The sequence below is a fragment of the Pinus tabuliformis genome, chromosome 8 (genome assembly GCF_031772625.1).
Source record: "Pinus tabuliformis cultivar Carrire ecotype Pingquan chromosome 8, CPIR1, whole genome shotgun sequence".
Classification (NCBI taxonomy): domain Eukaryota; kingdom Viridiplantae; phylum Streptophyta; class Pinopsida; order Pinales; family Pinaceae; genus Pinus; species Pinus tabuliformis.
In genome coordinates, this window is record NC_142294.1 from 1,734,839,260 (window position 1) to 1,734,852,172 (window position 12,913).

Consider the following 12,913-nt stretch of genomic DNA (forward strand, 5'->3'; position numbering starts at 1 on the left):
TCTAGTAAGCTTAGAGTCATTCTTGAGTCATTATCTTTACCATCTCAGGAAGAAGAAGGAGAAGAAAAGCCTATTGAATTGAAAAAGAACCCTAAAAAGTAATAGGATCCATGGGTCATTTTTTTTGCATCATGTAGCAAGATCACGTGGTTAATTGATTATGCGACATGAAGAATTAGCCTTTGCCAATATTTAGGCTTATAACTAGGTGATTTTTTCTACTAATATTCTTATACCAATTTACCATGATAATTCTCTTTTAAATTAAAAGACAAGCATCCTTTTTTAGTGTTTCAACTTCATTTATAAAGAGTGTAGTGCTGATAATTAGTAGATTATATGAAATTTTGAAAATTGCACTAATATATTATTGTTGTAAGGCTCCACACTCCCAATGGAACTCATATAGTGAGTGGATAAAGAAATGATAAGTTTTTCAAATGGTGAAATAATTTTCATATATGTGATATTGTGATCTAGATAAATAAAACCAAACTCTTCATTTATCATGTGTCTTAACTCTTTTATATCTCCAGTGTATTTTTTGTACAAATAAGAAGCATTTGTTAATCATGCATCATGTAATATGATCTCCAATCAGTAGAAAAAACTTAATATCAAAGAAAGAAAGTCAGAGGAAAATGCTTTTAATGTCCACAAATGACTCAATATTACAAAAGAGATGCTTGCTAATGAACAGGATAAGGTAGCTTGGGAAAAGTGTAGTAACAACTTTTATAAAGAATCCTATATAGATTTCCTGTTAACAACATATTAAGATATTTTAGAGAGTAGTTAAATATGTTTAGAGATGTGCTAAAGAAGATAAGGTCACTGAATAAAAAAGGAAGATAAACATCAATTCTTATTCGATAATAATACAAAATAGAATTTGTGGGAACTTACTACTCTTGAGAGAAGCTTCCTAAAATTTCCTAATGGTGCTTCTCCTTAAATAAATAGGTTTAAGGCTACATCTAATTACATCAACATGGATAACACAAGCTCTCAAGGATATGGATGTAATTTAATTACTAGAGTTGATATTCATGAAGTGAGAGTGCACACATTAATATCTCCCAAGATTGAGGGAAGTGGAGGTTAGATTAACACATACATGACCTTTGTTGTAAAAGGGATCAAAACAAACAAATAGATTTGCAGGAGTGCATCATAAAAACCTATTAGATGATGAAAAGTAGGCATGTAGGCATATTTTCCCTAGTGTGGAAAATGAGTAAATTATATTTTAGTAGAAAATATTTTCCTTTTATTTATAAGGTCTAATATTTTAACAAAAGATTCGCCAATATTTCACAATTTTTTATAATTTAAAGCAAGATTGGCCGAAAATCTAAGAGATTTTATAATTGAGAGAAAGATACGTCTAAATAATATATACATATTTGGTTATCAATAAGACATACATATAGAGAGAGAGAGAGAGAGAGAGAGAGAAATTTTGTAACTTAAGGTTTTATATTAATCAAAGACCATATTTACATGGGTTTATAAGGATTTCTAGAGTGACCATGGAGGATACAACCTCTCATCGTTTGCTCCTTGAAAATATACCTTCAAGGTTCCTTAGGTGGATAGTAGAGCTACTATACTTGACATTGACAGTGTCCAGTAGCTTTTCTAGCCCAAAATCTGCTATGCATGGCTCCATGTCAAAGCCCAGAACGATGTTGCTTGGCTTAATATTTCCATGAACAAACTTCCTTTCATGTAAGTAAGACAGGCCTCTGGCTACTCCCTTTGCAATTTTAAATGATAAGTTTGTGTTTACAAAACATAATCTACTGCAAGGATGCTAACCTGGAAATGGCTATCTACCTTTCAGCGAGCATTGCTGACCCCTCCTCAAAGATTTCCTGGACAATGTCTATATTTTGCTACTTTTCAACTGACTTAGACGATGAATCAGTGGATTTCCTTCTGAAACAATTCTTAAATTTGCCTTCCTTCTTAATTGGAGCTCGTGGTGCGGATTTCTCAGGTGGGATCAAATCCACTACAATGCATGTAGTGTCGTCCCTAAGTCCTCTTATCCTCAAAGCCTCCTACAGCTAAACCGGTTAGGCTATGATAGAAAATAAACTTAAAGATGGTGACATCGATCACTTATCCTTTTCAACAGTATTTGTACCTTAACAATTTATTTTGCAGCAAGTTCTGCTGGCAAGCCTTGGCAGCAATTTGCAGCCTTCTCAGAGCTCAATGCATCCCAAACACCATCAGTTGCAATGATAAGCCTTCCTCCAACATTCGATAGCCATTGAAACAAAAAATTACCAGTCTAAATCAAACAGACACATTGTGACCAGGTATGTTTTTCCTCCAGTAAATGGATAAAATCCATTCCCTGCCACTGCAACAATAATACACCATATATCACCTTCCCATTAAAATTGACAATGAGATGCAAGTAAACTGTGAGAACACGGATGCCTCATAAGCATGGAGTTAAGTTTGATCCCTGAGCTTTGCTACAATCCTCAATTGTAGAAATATTGAAATTTTTAAGAAGACTCTGGCCATTTCATAAGCTGCTGAGTTGACAGCAGAGTTTGTCTGTTGCTGAGTCCCAATCATAGAGATGTCTATATGAGTTATGTCAATGTCTAAGTAGAGCTGTTGAATATGGAATGTGGGTGTTAGTCCTCTGTTCGACTTATGTCAAAGCAAGGATGCTACATAGGAAGAAAGAATTGGTTAATTGGTTGTGGATGATGGCATTTTTTCTAGAAAATGCAATACCTCCATCATTGATGGTCTCTTTTGAGGGGAAGCAGAATCACAATTCAATGCAATCCCCATAGACACTGAGATTTCAACCCTTCCTTCAACCTCTGGTCGAAGAGTAGGATCTAAGATGCGCAAAAGGCGATGCTTATCATCAACAAAGTTTTGACCCCATGCTGCAAAATCCTGATCTGAAGGCCAGCATGCACAGAAATGCCCTCACTAGGTGTGATGTCAGTTTGACAGACAGCACAAGCGAACAATCTTGATACTGTCTGCACCATATATTCTGAGCCCAGCGTGCAATGTCAAATACTCAATTATTAGCATGACAGACTTGCAACAAAATGCATTCTACAATATTCTCTACAACTAGTTTTTATTTCAGTACATCACATGGAAAAGCAAGGATTTAATCCTTCGTAGCTGAGACAAATATATACAAGGCCATAACAGAAAAAGGCCTCCTTTGGACTTCTCTTACCTTAGTATAAATAACAAACCAAATCCTAAAAGGAAGGAAACACCATTCTATATTAAATTCCTAGAACCCAAAAAACACATAGAAAATAGATTAATGCTTTTACTAAGGCTGAACCGAGTATAAACTAAATCTGTTAACAGGAAAAAGATTAATTTAAAGAAAACTAGATTGAAAAATTGAAAATTCAAAAGTGCCAAAATATAAGCAGGGATTACCCATGCATAGCCACAATTCAAATTTGCAACACAATTATCCAATTTTAATAAAAATTTGTAAACATAGATTGTCCACATTCAAGGAGCAGCAACTCAGATACAATTTATCATGCTTTGTTCTGAATCCAATGATAAGTCTGAGTTTACAAAACATAATCTACTGCAAGGATGCTAAGCTGGAAATGGCTATCTACCTTTCAGCGAGCATTGCTGACCCCTCCTCAAAGATTTCCTGGACAATGTCTATATTTTGCTGCTTTTCAACTGACTTAGACGATGAATCAGTGGATTTCCTTCTGAAAAAATTCTTAAATTTGCCTTCCTTCTTAACTGGAGCTGGTGGTGCAGATTTCTCAGGTGGGATCAAATCCAGTACAATGCATGTAGTGTCGTCAACAAAATGCGATGCTTGTCATCAACAAAGTTTTGACCCCATGCTGCAAAATCCTTATCTGAAGGCCAGCATGCATAGAAATTCCCTCACTAGGTGTGATGTCAGTTTGACAGACAGCACAAGCAAAAAATCCTGATACTGTCTGCACCGTATATTCCGAGCCCAGCCTGCAATGTCAAATACGCAATTATTAGCATGACGGACTTGCAACAAGATGCATTCTACAATATTCTCTACAGCTAGTTTTTATTTCAGTACATCACATGGAAAAGCAAGGATTTAATCCTTCGTAGCTGAGACAAAGATATACAAGGCCATAACAGGAAAAGGCCTCCTTTGGACTTCTCTTACCTCAGTATAAATAACATACCAAATCCTAAAAGGAAGGAAACACCACTCTGATTAAATGCCTAGAACCCAAAAAACACATAATAAATAGATTAATGCTTTTACTAAGGCTGAACCAAGTATAAACTAAATCTGTTAACAGGAAAAACATTATTTAAAAAAAAACCAGATTGAAAATTCAAAAATGCCAAAATATAAGCAGGCATTACCCATGCATAGCCACAATTCAAATTTGCAACACAATTATCCAATTTTAATAAAAATTTGTAAACAAAGATTGTCCACATTCAAGGAGCAACAACTCAGATACAATTTATCATGTTTTGTTCTGAATCCAATGATAAGTCTGTGTTTACAAAACATAATCTACTGCAAGGATGCTAAGCTGGAAATGGCTATCTAAAAGAAAACTTCCTAATTTCCAACAAAGTTCACTCATGGGTGATGCATACAAAACTATTCTTTTTAACCTGATAACCAATAGTAGAAACCTAAAAGAAAACTTCGTAATTTCCAACAAATTTCACTCATGGGTGATGTATACACTAATAGCAGATACACTACAAGAATGATAGAATCTGATACAAACTCCAACACAACCAACATAGTTTTCACTTCACACCACCAATAATTGTGACAAATACCAATCCACCAATAAAGGACCTACAAAGGAATTGCATAATTTTTTAAATAGTAGTTTTAATCATACCAGAAACAAATAACACAAAACTATTCTTTTTAACCTGATAACCAATAGCAGAAACCTAAAACAGAACTTCGTAATTTCCAACAAAGTTCACTCATAGGTGATGCATACACTAATAGCAGATACACTACAAGAATGATAGAATCTGATATAAACTCCAACACAATCAACATAGTTTTCACTTCACACCACCCAATAATTGTGACAAATACCAAAAATATGAATAGATTTTGGCCCACATTTTCAACCCTATTCACCAATAGCACATATATGTCAAAGGTTGCAATCAACACCTTTAGATCAAACTGCTAATGGTACCTATCACAAAGCACCACACAGGTTAGTGGTAGAGCAAACACTTGTTTAAAGGGCAAGTTTTCAATTCAATTCCTAGCCTGTCAATTTTTTACCAAAGTGTGTTAAAGGGGATAACAGGGTGGGTTTCAGAGGTAGCAATCCGCAACTTTATATTGAACCTTAAGGGTGCCTGTCATGAAGGGGCATCTATCTCATTGATAGAGCAGCTAATTGCTTGAGGACAGATCTTAGGTTCAATTCCTATAGCTTGTCTAGTTTTCAACAATATATAACTATATACAGACACACCACAACCATGAAAAATCCATAGAAATTTCAACATACAAATAGTATGATCGTCTACCCAACTTGTCAAAAACATATACATTTAGAAAACACAAACCAATATAAAATACCTAGAAAGATCATAACTTTCAAGTTTCAACCCAATTCGAAAAACTAGCGATTTCCAGCTTGACCACCATTAACAAAGACCCAATAATCTCATAATTTTGAAGTAAATTCACCATTTAGAGATAAATTAATGAAGCAAATATTCCAAAGAAAAATGTCATAATTATCAACTCAGTTGTAGACAGCAGGCACCAACAGAATTGCTGATGAATCAGAGCCAGTACTGCAGATATGTTAGCAGTCTACACAAAATAGATAACAATGGACACATATACTCAGGTAAATTGAGAGCTCTAATGGAAGCAAAATAGACTATGCTTGAGAGCCCCAAAGCAGGCAGATCTGGTGTTCAACCAAACACCACCCCAGCGTAATAACATCCTCAATCTAGCAATAAATTGTGATTATGGATGAGTAATCTAGTCATAATTTTCATTCTATGCTTTACGCCTGAAAATTCTCTGAGGTTTGCCACTTTCTTGCTTTGGTCTGAACCTAAGTCACATGGTTTGGGGTTCAATTTCAGGTTCAATAATGATTAGGTTTGATTCGAGTTTGAATTTCTTGATGAGGTTCGCTATATAGCACAAGATAGTAAGAAATCAACATCAATAAACATAAAAAATGCTATCATGGACTTCGAAACTGCAAGAATGAACTACAAGTGTGAGTTGTGACATCAAATTATGAGCTTGAACCATGGAATTGGTCAATGACCCAGAGGTTCGATGAGGTTTGCCAAACCCCAAAAGAAAATTTAGGTTTGCCGAATTTTGGATGGACTACAAGTGTGAGCTGCGACATGATGTTATGAGCTTGAACCATGGAAATGGTAATGACCCAGAGGTTCGATGAGGTTTGCTAAACCTCAAAAAAAAATTCAGGTTTGCTGAATTTTGAACCTCAAAGTTGAAGTTCGGTGAACCTTGTGACATAGGTCTGAACTATTTTTGAATTGGCACTTGGGAGATTGTGGCAGGTTAAGGGAAGGAAAGGAGGCCCAAGGGCAGAGCCTCCAAATGCTCCATAGCAGACCTATAGACTCGGAAAGGCTCTTGAACAAGGGTTGCAGAGATGATTAAGATGGGATTGAGCCAGGGGGGGGACGCCCACCCTGGTTACTAGAGAAGGATAGACTTGGAATGAGAAGACAATCGCATTTTGTAGACAGTCCATCCAAGCAGAGGATCCACAAATCGCTGGCTAGAATTGTGGGGAGCCTTATGAATGGAACGGTGGAGAAAATGGCTTTCAAATCTAAGCTTAGAGAAATAATGTGGGAAATCAAGAAGGAAGCCATGGCAAAGCTCCAAGAGATGATGTGGAATGGTAACTAATTGAGATGAGCTACAGACGTCGAGGGAACAATGGAACACTGATATGAGTTGGAACCACTTCATGCATTCAACTCGAGACCACGCTGTTACAGAGATGGTTATCATAGAAATGAAGTTGGAATCGAGACAAACTGCAAACATCAAGAGGAGAATGGAACATTGATTTGAGTTGGAACCACTTAATGCGTTCAACTCGAGAAAACACTGTGACAGAGATGGTTATCATAGAGATGAAGTTGGAATCGAAACAAACTGCAGACATCAAGAGGAGAATGAAACACTGATGAGAGTTGGAACCACTTCATGCGTTCAACCTGAGACCAGGCTGTGACAGAGACAGGTATTGGAAAGATGTTGGATATTTCCAACCAGAAGAGGATAATTGACCAGGTGGGAACACTTCTACAAGCAAAACCCATACCTGGGTGTTCTGCACTTCCCTTAGTTCGGACAACAATGACAAACTCTGGCAACCAGAACAAAGGCACTCCTCCAAAGAGTTTCAGCGAGCATTGCTGACCCCTCCTCAAAGATTTCCTGGACAATGTCTATATCTAAAGCCATCACTTCATCTACACTTGGTGATTCATCTCGTTCTACCCCTTGTACTCTCTGAGAATGACCATTTTTCTTGTAAATTCGGCACAGCACCCAATCATCAAGCTGGACCATATCTGTAATGTAAAGGTTGCATTCATTATCATCATGCAGTTTACTGATTAATTGTATATGTTAGTGTGCCAGAATTATTGCATATGATATTTCCAAATCAACTTTTATATGGTCATATTGTATCTCTGTATCAGCGGTATCACAAAAGTCTGAGTTGAATTTGAATTGAGATTGTTGCCAATTTGAATAATATTAGAGACTGCAAGTTAAATTATTAAATTTGCCTTCCTTCTTAACTGGAGCTGGTGGTGCGGATTTCTCAGGTGGGATCAAATCCACTACAATGCATATAGTGTCGTCCCTAAGTCCTCTTATCCTCAAAGCCTCCTACAGCTAAATCGGTTAGGCTATGATAGAAAATAAACTTAAAGATGGTGACATTGATCGCTTATCCTTGTCAACAGTATTTGTACCTTAACAATTTGTTTTGCAGCAAGTTCTGCTGGCAAGCCTCGGCAACAATTTGCAGCCTTCTCAGAGCTCAATGCATCCCAAACACCATCAGTTGCAATGATAAGCCTTCCTCCAGCATTCGATAGCTATTGAAACAAAAAATTACCAGTCTAAATCAGACAGACACATTGTGACCAGGTATTCTTTTCCTCCAGTAAATGGATAAAATCGGTAAAGGATTAAAAGGGAAAAACAAAACAGGAAGAACAGAAAAAACGAAGATCTATATATGTACTCTCTTTTTATTTATACAAGATCGCGTATTTGTTAGCGAGAGCTATTTCAAACAATTGATCTCCCTTCAGTCCATAGGATTACAATTTTTTTTTGAAATCCTAGATAGCTATTTCAGACAATTGATCTACCTCCTGTCCTGATTGAAGCTCCCTTCATGAGTCTCCACTATGTTCTTCTAGAACACCGTCCATCTTTCTAGTACCAACAGTACTGGGTGTTCTGCGCAAGGAACTTTTGTGCAAGTCATGGAGATGAAGTCGGTGGCAGAATGCAGTCACCACATACCTTTCTTCTTGAACTTGTTTTTATTTATTGAGATGTGGCAAACATGTTTACTCTCTACTCTGGGTGTAACATTCAAATTAAAAGCCTTTGGCTAAGCTGCGGTATTCTGTTTTGCCAAAGTTGCCCAGGACTTCCACCTAACCCTATTGGCTAAGCTGGGGTATTCTGTTTTGCCAAACTTGCCAAAGACTTGCACCTTACCCCAACTGCAAGGAATGGTGTACCCAACGGTGCACTTACATGGTCAAAACAGTCCACGAGGGCAAAAAATATCTCTGATGATTTGAACCTTGGTAGAGGAATATCACCACCCCAGCTTAACCACCAATCCAAAATCCGTTAAAACAGTCAACACATACTTCAATAGCCTCCTTGATTCACATATATACAAGCCACATGACTCCTGATCTTCATAATTGTCTATGGCATGTGTGGTTTAAAACTGGTTTCAGCACGTTCCCTTTCTCATGTCTCAGCCATCTCCTACAACAAAAGCATGTACTGTCTTATTGACCTGAATCCAGCTACAACCTGGCATCTTTTTTATACCTCTGTCTTTCATAACTTTTCGCACTTTTTCAGCATCATTCCATCTACCGGCCTCTCTGTAGATGTTTGATAATACCACATAGTGGGAGGCAGTTTCAGGGTCACACTCAATAACACGTTCTGCTGCATATTCTCCAAGCTTTATGTTCTTATGGATTCTACAAGCACTGAGAAAAGTTCCCCACAAAGCAGCTTCGGGTTTGGTCGGCATTTTATTGATGAAGTCTAGAGCTTCATTAAGCTTCCCAGAACGACCAAGGAGATCAACCATGCAACAATAGTGCTCAACTCTAGGCATAATTTGATAATCTCGACTCATGCAATGAAAGTAATGCCACCCATCATCCACTAGCCCCGCATGGCAGCAAGCAAACAAAACACCAACAAAGGTAACATGGTCAGGCTTCATGCCAAGATCTTGCATCTGCTCAAACATGCACAGGGCCTCCTTCTCGTAACCATGCAGAGCATACCCAACAATCATTGCCGTCCAGGCGACCACATCTTGTAAATGCAATTTGTCAAAGAATTTGTGAGCGTCCTCTATGCTACCAGATTTAGCATACATGTCTACCAGGGCACTTCTCACATAGACATCAGACTGGAGCCCTTTCCTAATAATGTCTTCATGGACCTGTCTGCCATGCTCCAAAGCCACAAGATTGGTACACGAAGGGAGGACGCTGGCAAAGGTGAATTCATCTGGTCCAACGCCAACCTGTTGCATCTCACAAAATAGACTCAATGCCTCTTCATGATTTCCATTCTCTGCATACCCTGTGATCATAGTATTCCATGAAACAACATTTCGTGCAGGCATTTCGCCAAACACTTTGCGTGCATCCCGCAAACACCCACATTTAATATACATATCTATCAGAGCACTGCCCACAAAGACATCAGACAGAAACCCACTTCTAATGATATTGGTTTGGATCTGCTTACCGTGTTCCAGAACTGCCATGCTAGCACATGCCGGAAGAACACTGGCGACCGTGAACTCATCTGGTCTGATACCGGATCGCTGCATTCGATAAAACAATCCCAGAGCCTCGTCATCATGCTCGTATTTGGAGTAAGCTGCGATCATTGTTGTCCACGAGACCACATTTGGTTGCGGTAACTCTTCTAGAACTCGGCGCGCATGCACCAGACTCCCGCACTTGGCATACGCAATCAGAATTTTGGTGTCCAAGAATTTATTGAGCTTAAATCCAGTTAATATGATGTGGGCATGGACGAGTTTGGCTTGGGGTAAGAAATTCGTACTGCGACAGACCTGCAAGAGGGAAGCATAAGTATGGGAGTCTGGCTGAAATTTTCGGGTATCCATGGGAGGTAGAGGATGGAGCGCTTCTTTCAAACGCCCCTGTTGGGACATTGAGCACAGGCAAATTTCCTATTGCCGGGCATCCTATTCCCAGGGTTATACTTTGGTAGGACGAACCAGCAAGTTTAAACAGAGAGGCAGTGAGATTAACAGGAGCTTGCGGAATGCCACAGTCTGTAAAAACTGTGCCACTGGCGATTTTCATACTGTTTTGATTGTAGCCCAAAACCCTGTAGCTCACGTTGTTGATTGTGAGATAGGGCGTGGTGGATTGACAGTAGATTTGAAACGCACGGTGGCCGCATCCTGATTTTGCTCTGCCGAAGGCATACAATATGTTATCCATTGGGTTGGGAGACAAAAGGACAGTGTGAGGATCAACGATCCAACATCATTCAATCGTCTAAGACCATAAATCTACCGTCAACAATAGGACACGGCATCGGCTGGGGTAATTCATTTCAAAGGGAAACGCTTTACAGCGTAAACATCATTAAACATCATTCAATCGTCTAACACCATAAATCTACCGTCAACAATAGGACACGGCATCGGTTGGGGTAATTCATTTCAAAGGGAAACACCTTACGGCGTAAGTAATTCATTTCAAAGGGAAACGCCTTACGGCGTAATTATTAATTTTTTATTTTTTTATTTTTCAAAATTTTTAACAATGATAAATATGTTCTTTTGAGGCACTTTTTAAATTTAGTAAATAAATAAATAATTAATTAATTAAAGGGTCCCTGTTTTTTAAATTTAAAAATAAAGTGGGGTTGGTGTAGGCCTAACAATAGTTTCCCAAGTGGAAAACCAGTAGCAAATGGAAAAATTCCATGTATCTCTTTATGAAGGTAATATAAAGTGCTTAACCTTACAAAAAAAAATGGTTGAAATAAGAAACATTGTGTAGAGATGTTGTTGGTTGTTTGATCATTAATTTATCTATTATCTCTCATTGTGGATGAATTGTCATTTAACATTTCATTACTTCATCTAATTTTAAAAAGTAAGCTAACTAATCTAATCCCATATGATTCATTAACAATATAGTGTTTTGTGAGCTTTCTTCGTCTTCATTGTTAACTCATGTCATGGATGTTCTAACTCCATGGCCTAATAGTTAAATACTAGCAATCATGAGTAGAGCCAAACAAAATGTTTTTTATTTGGTTCATGTTACTCATGTTTTAATTATACAACTTTTGTGAGCTTCAATTTCAAACCAAGAGCATAATAACTTTAGCAACATATCCAATATCATTTAGGAATACCCAATCTTAGGTTGTAAATGCACCCACCCTAAAATGAGAGGAGTTGGTGTCAAGATGAAGGTGGGAAATTTTCTTGCCTCCTCCTTTGGGGTAGTCTCATTAACTCTCAACTTATCCAAGCCTTGTAAAACTCAAGGGGAGTGATGACACCATTATCAGTGATCAAGAAGTCTTATTTTTTAAATCTATAGCTTCAAGCTCACGTTGCTTGATGAGTCAAAATTTGTTGAAGAATTACTTGCCTATCTAAGGATTCCAATAAGGAAAGTAGTTATCTTTCATTTTATCTTAATATATTACTATTTTTGTTTGAGGTAAGAGAAAATCATAACATTCAAGGAAAGAGGTATCTCACCTGGAAACTCCATTGAAATTATAAGCACTCCTATAGAGAAGAAGAATATGCAAAATGTTATATATGGAATAAATCATTACGTGAGAATTTTAATTTCATTATCGGTATTTCATTTGGGGATCAATTTAACTTAGATCCATGATTTCAATAATTTAAAAGAGGTTATAGTGTTAGAGAAAAAGATTTAAATGTGAATGGGTCCCATAAAATAGAGCACCAAATACAAGTTTTCTCATGTAGATTTTCCAATATTTATGCATATAAAAATTCCTCCAAGGCTTGTAAAGCTATGTATATCGAAGAGAGTTGTGATATATTTATTAATCTCATATAAACAATTAGATATTACTAAAAGAATAAGATCACACTCTTCATATTATATTAGTGATAATTTTAGTGTTATGTCCCACTATAAGAGAAGAAGATATAAGGTCAATAATGCAACAAGAGCTAGAATGGAAGATCAAAGTAAGGACATGGTTCATTAGGATAAAATGATCGTTGAAGAGATTAGTACAAGGGATAAGTAACAACAAAATTATGACTCAAATGTTGATGTTAATAATTTGTTGGAGGAAGTCAAGTCTCACTAGCACAATTGGTAGAGGATGGGCCTCGTCAGCAAGGCGAACCAGGATCAAACCTCATGAAAGGTGGTTATGCCCTGTGTTAGGGGGAGGATACATGCTAAAAAATCCAGTCATCTTAGGGTTGGTGTGGCCCAAGCCAGGTGCGACACCTGGGTGACTTTGATGGATTAGATGGCCCTAGGTTGCAGCTCCTCAAGCCACAGGTCAAGCCTAGAGGATTACAAA

General features: G+C 37.5%; 1 pseudogene; it reads right to left on the reverse strand.

Moving 5' to 3' along the window:
- Positions 1–8,452: 8,452 nt before the first annotated feature.
- On the reverse strand, positions 8,453–10,823 carry LOC149243022 (pentatricopeptide repeat-containing protein At2g03880, mitochondrial pseudogene; annotated as a pseudogene).
- Positions 10,824–12,913: the final 2,090 nt, after the last annotated feature.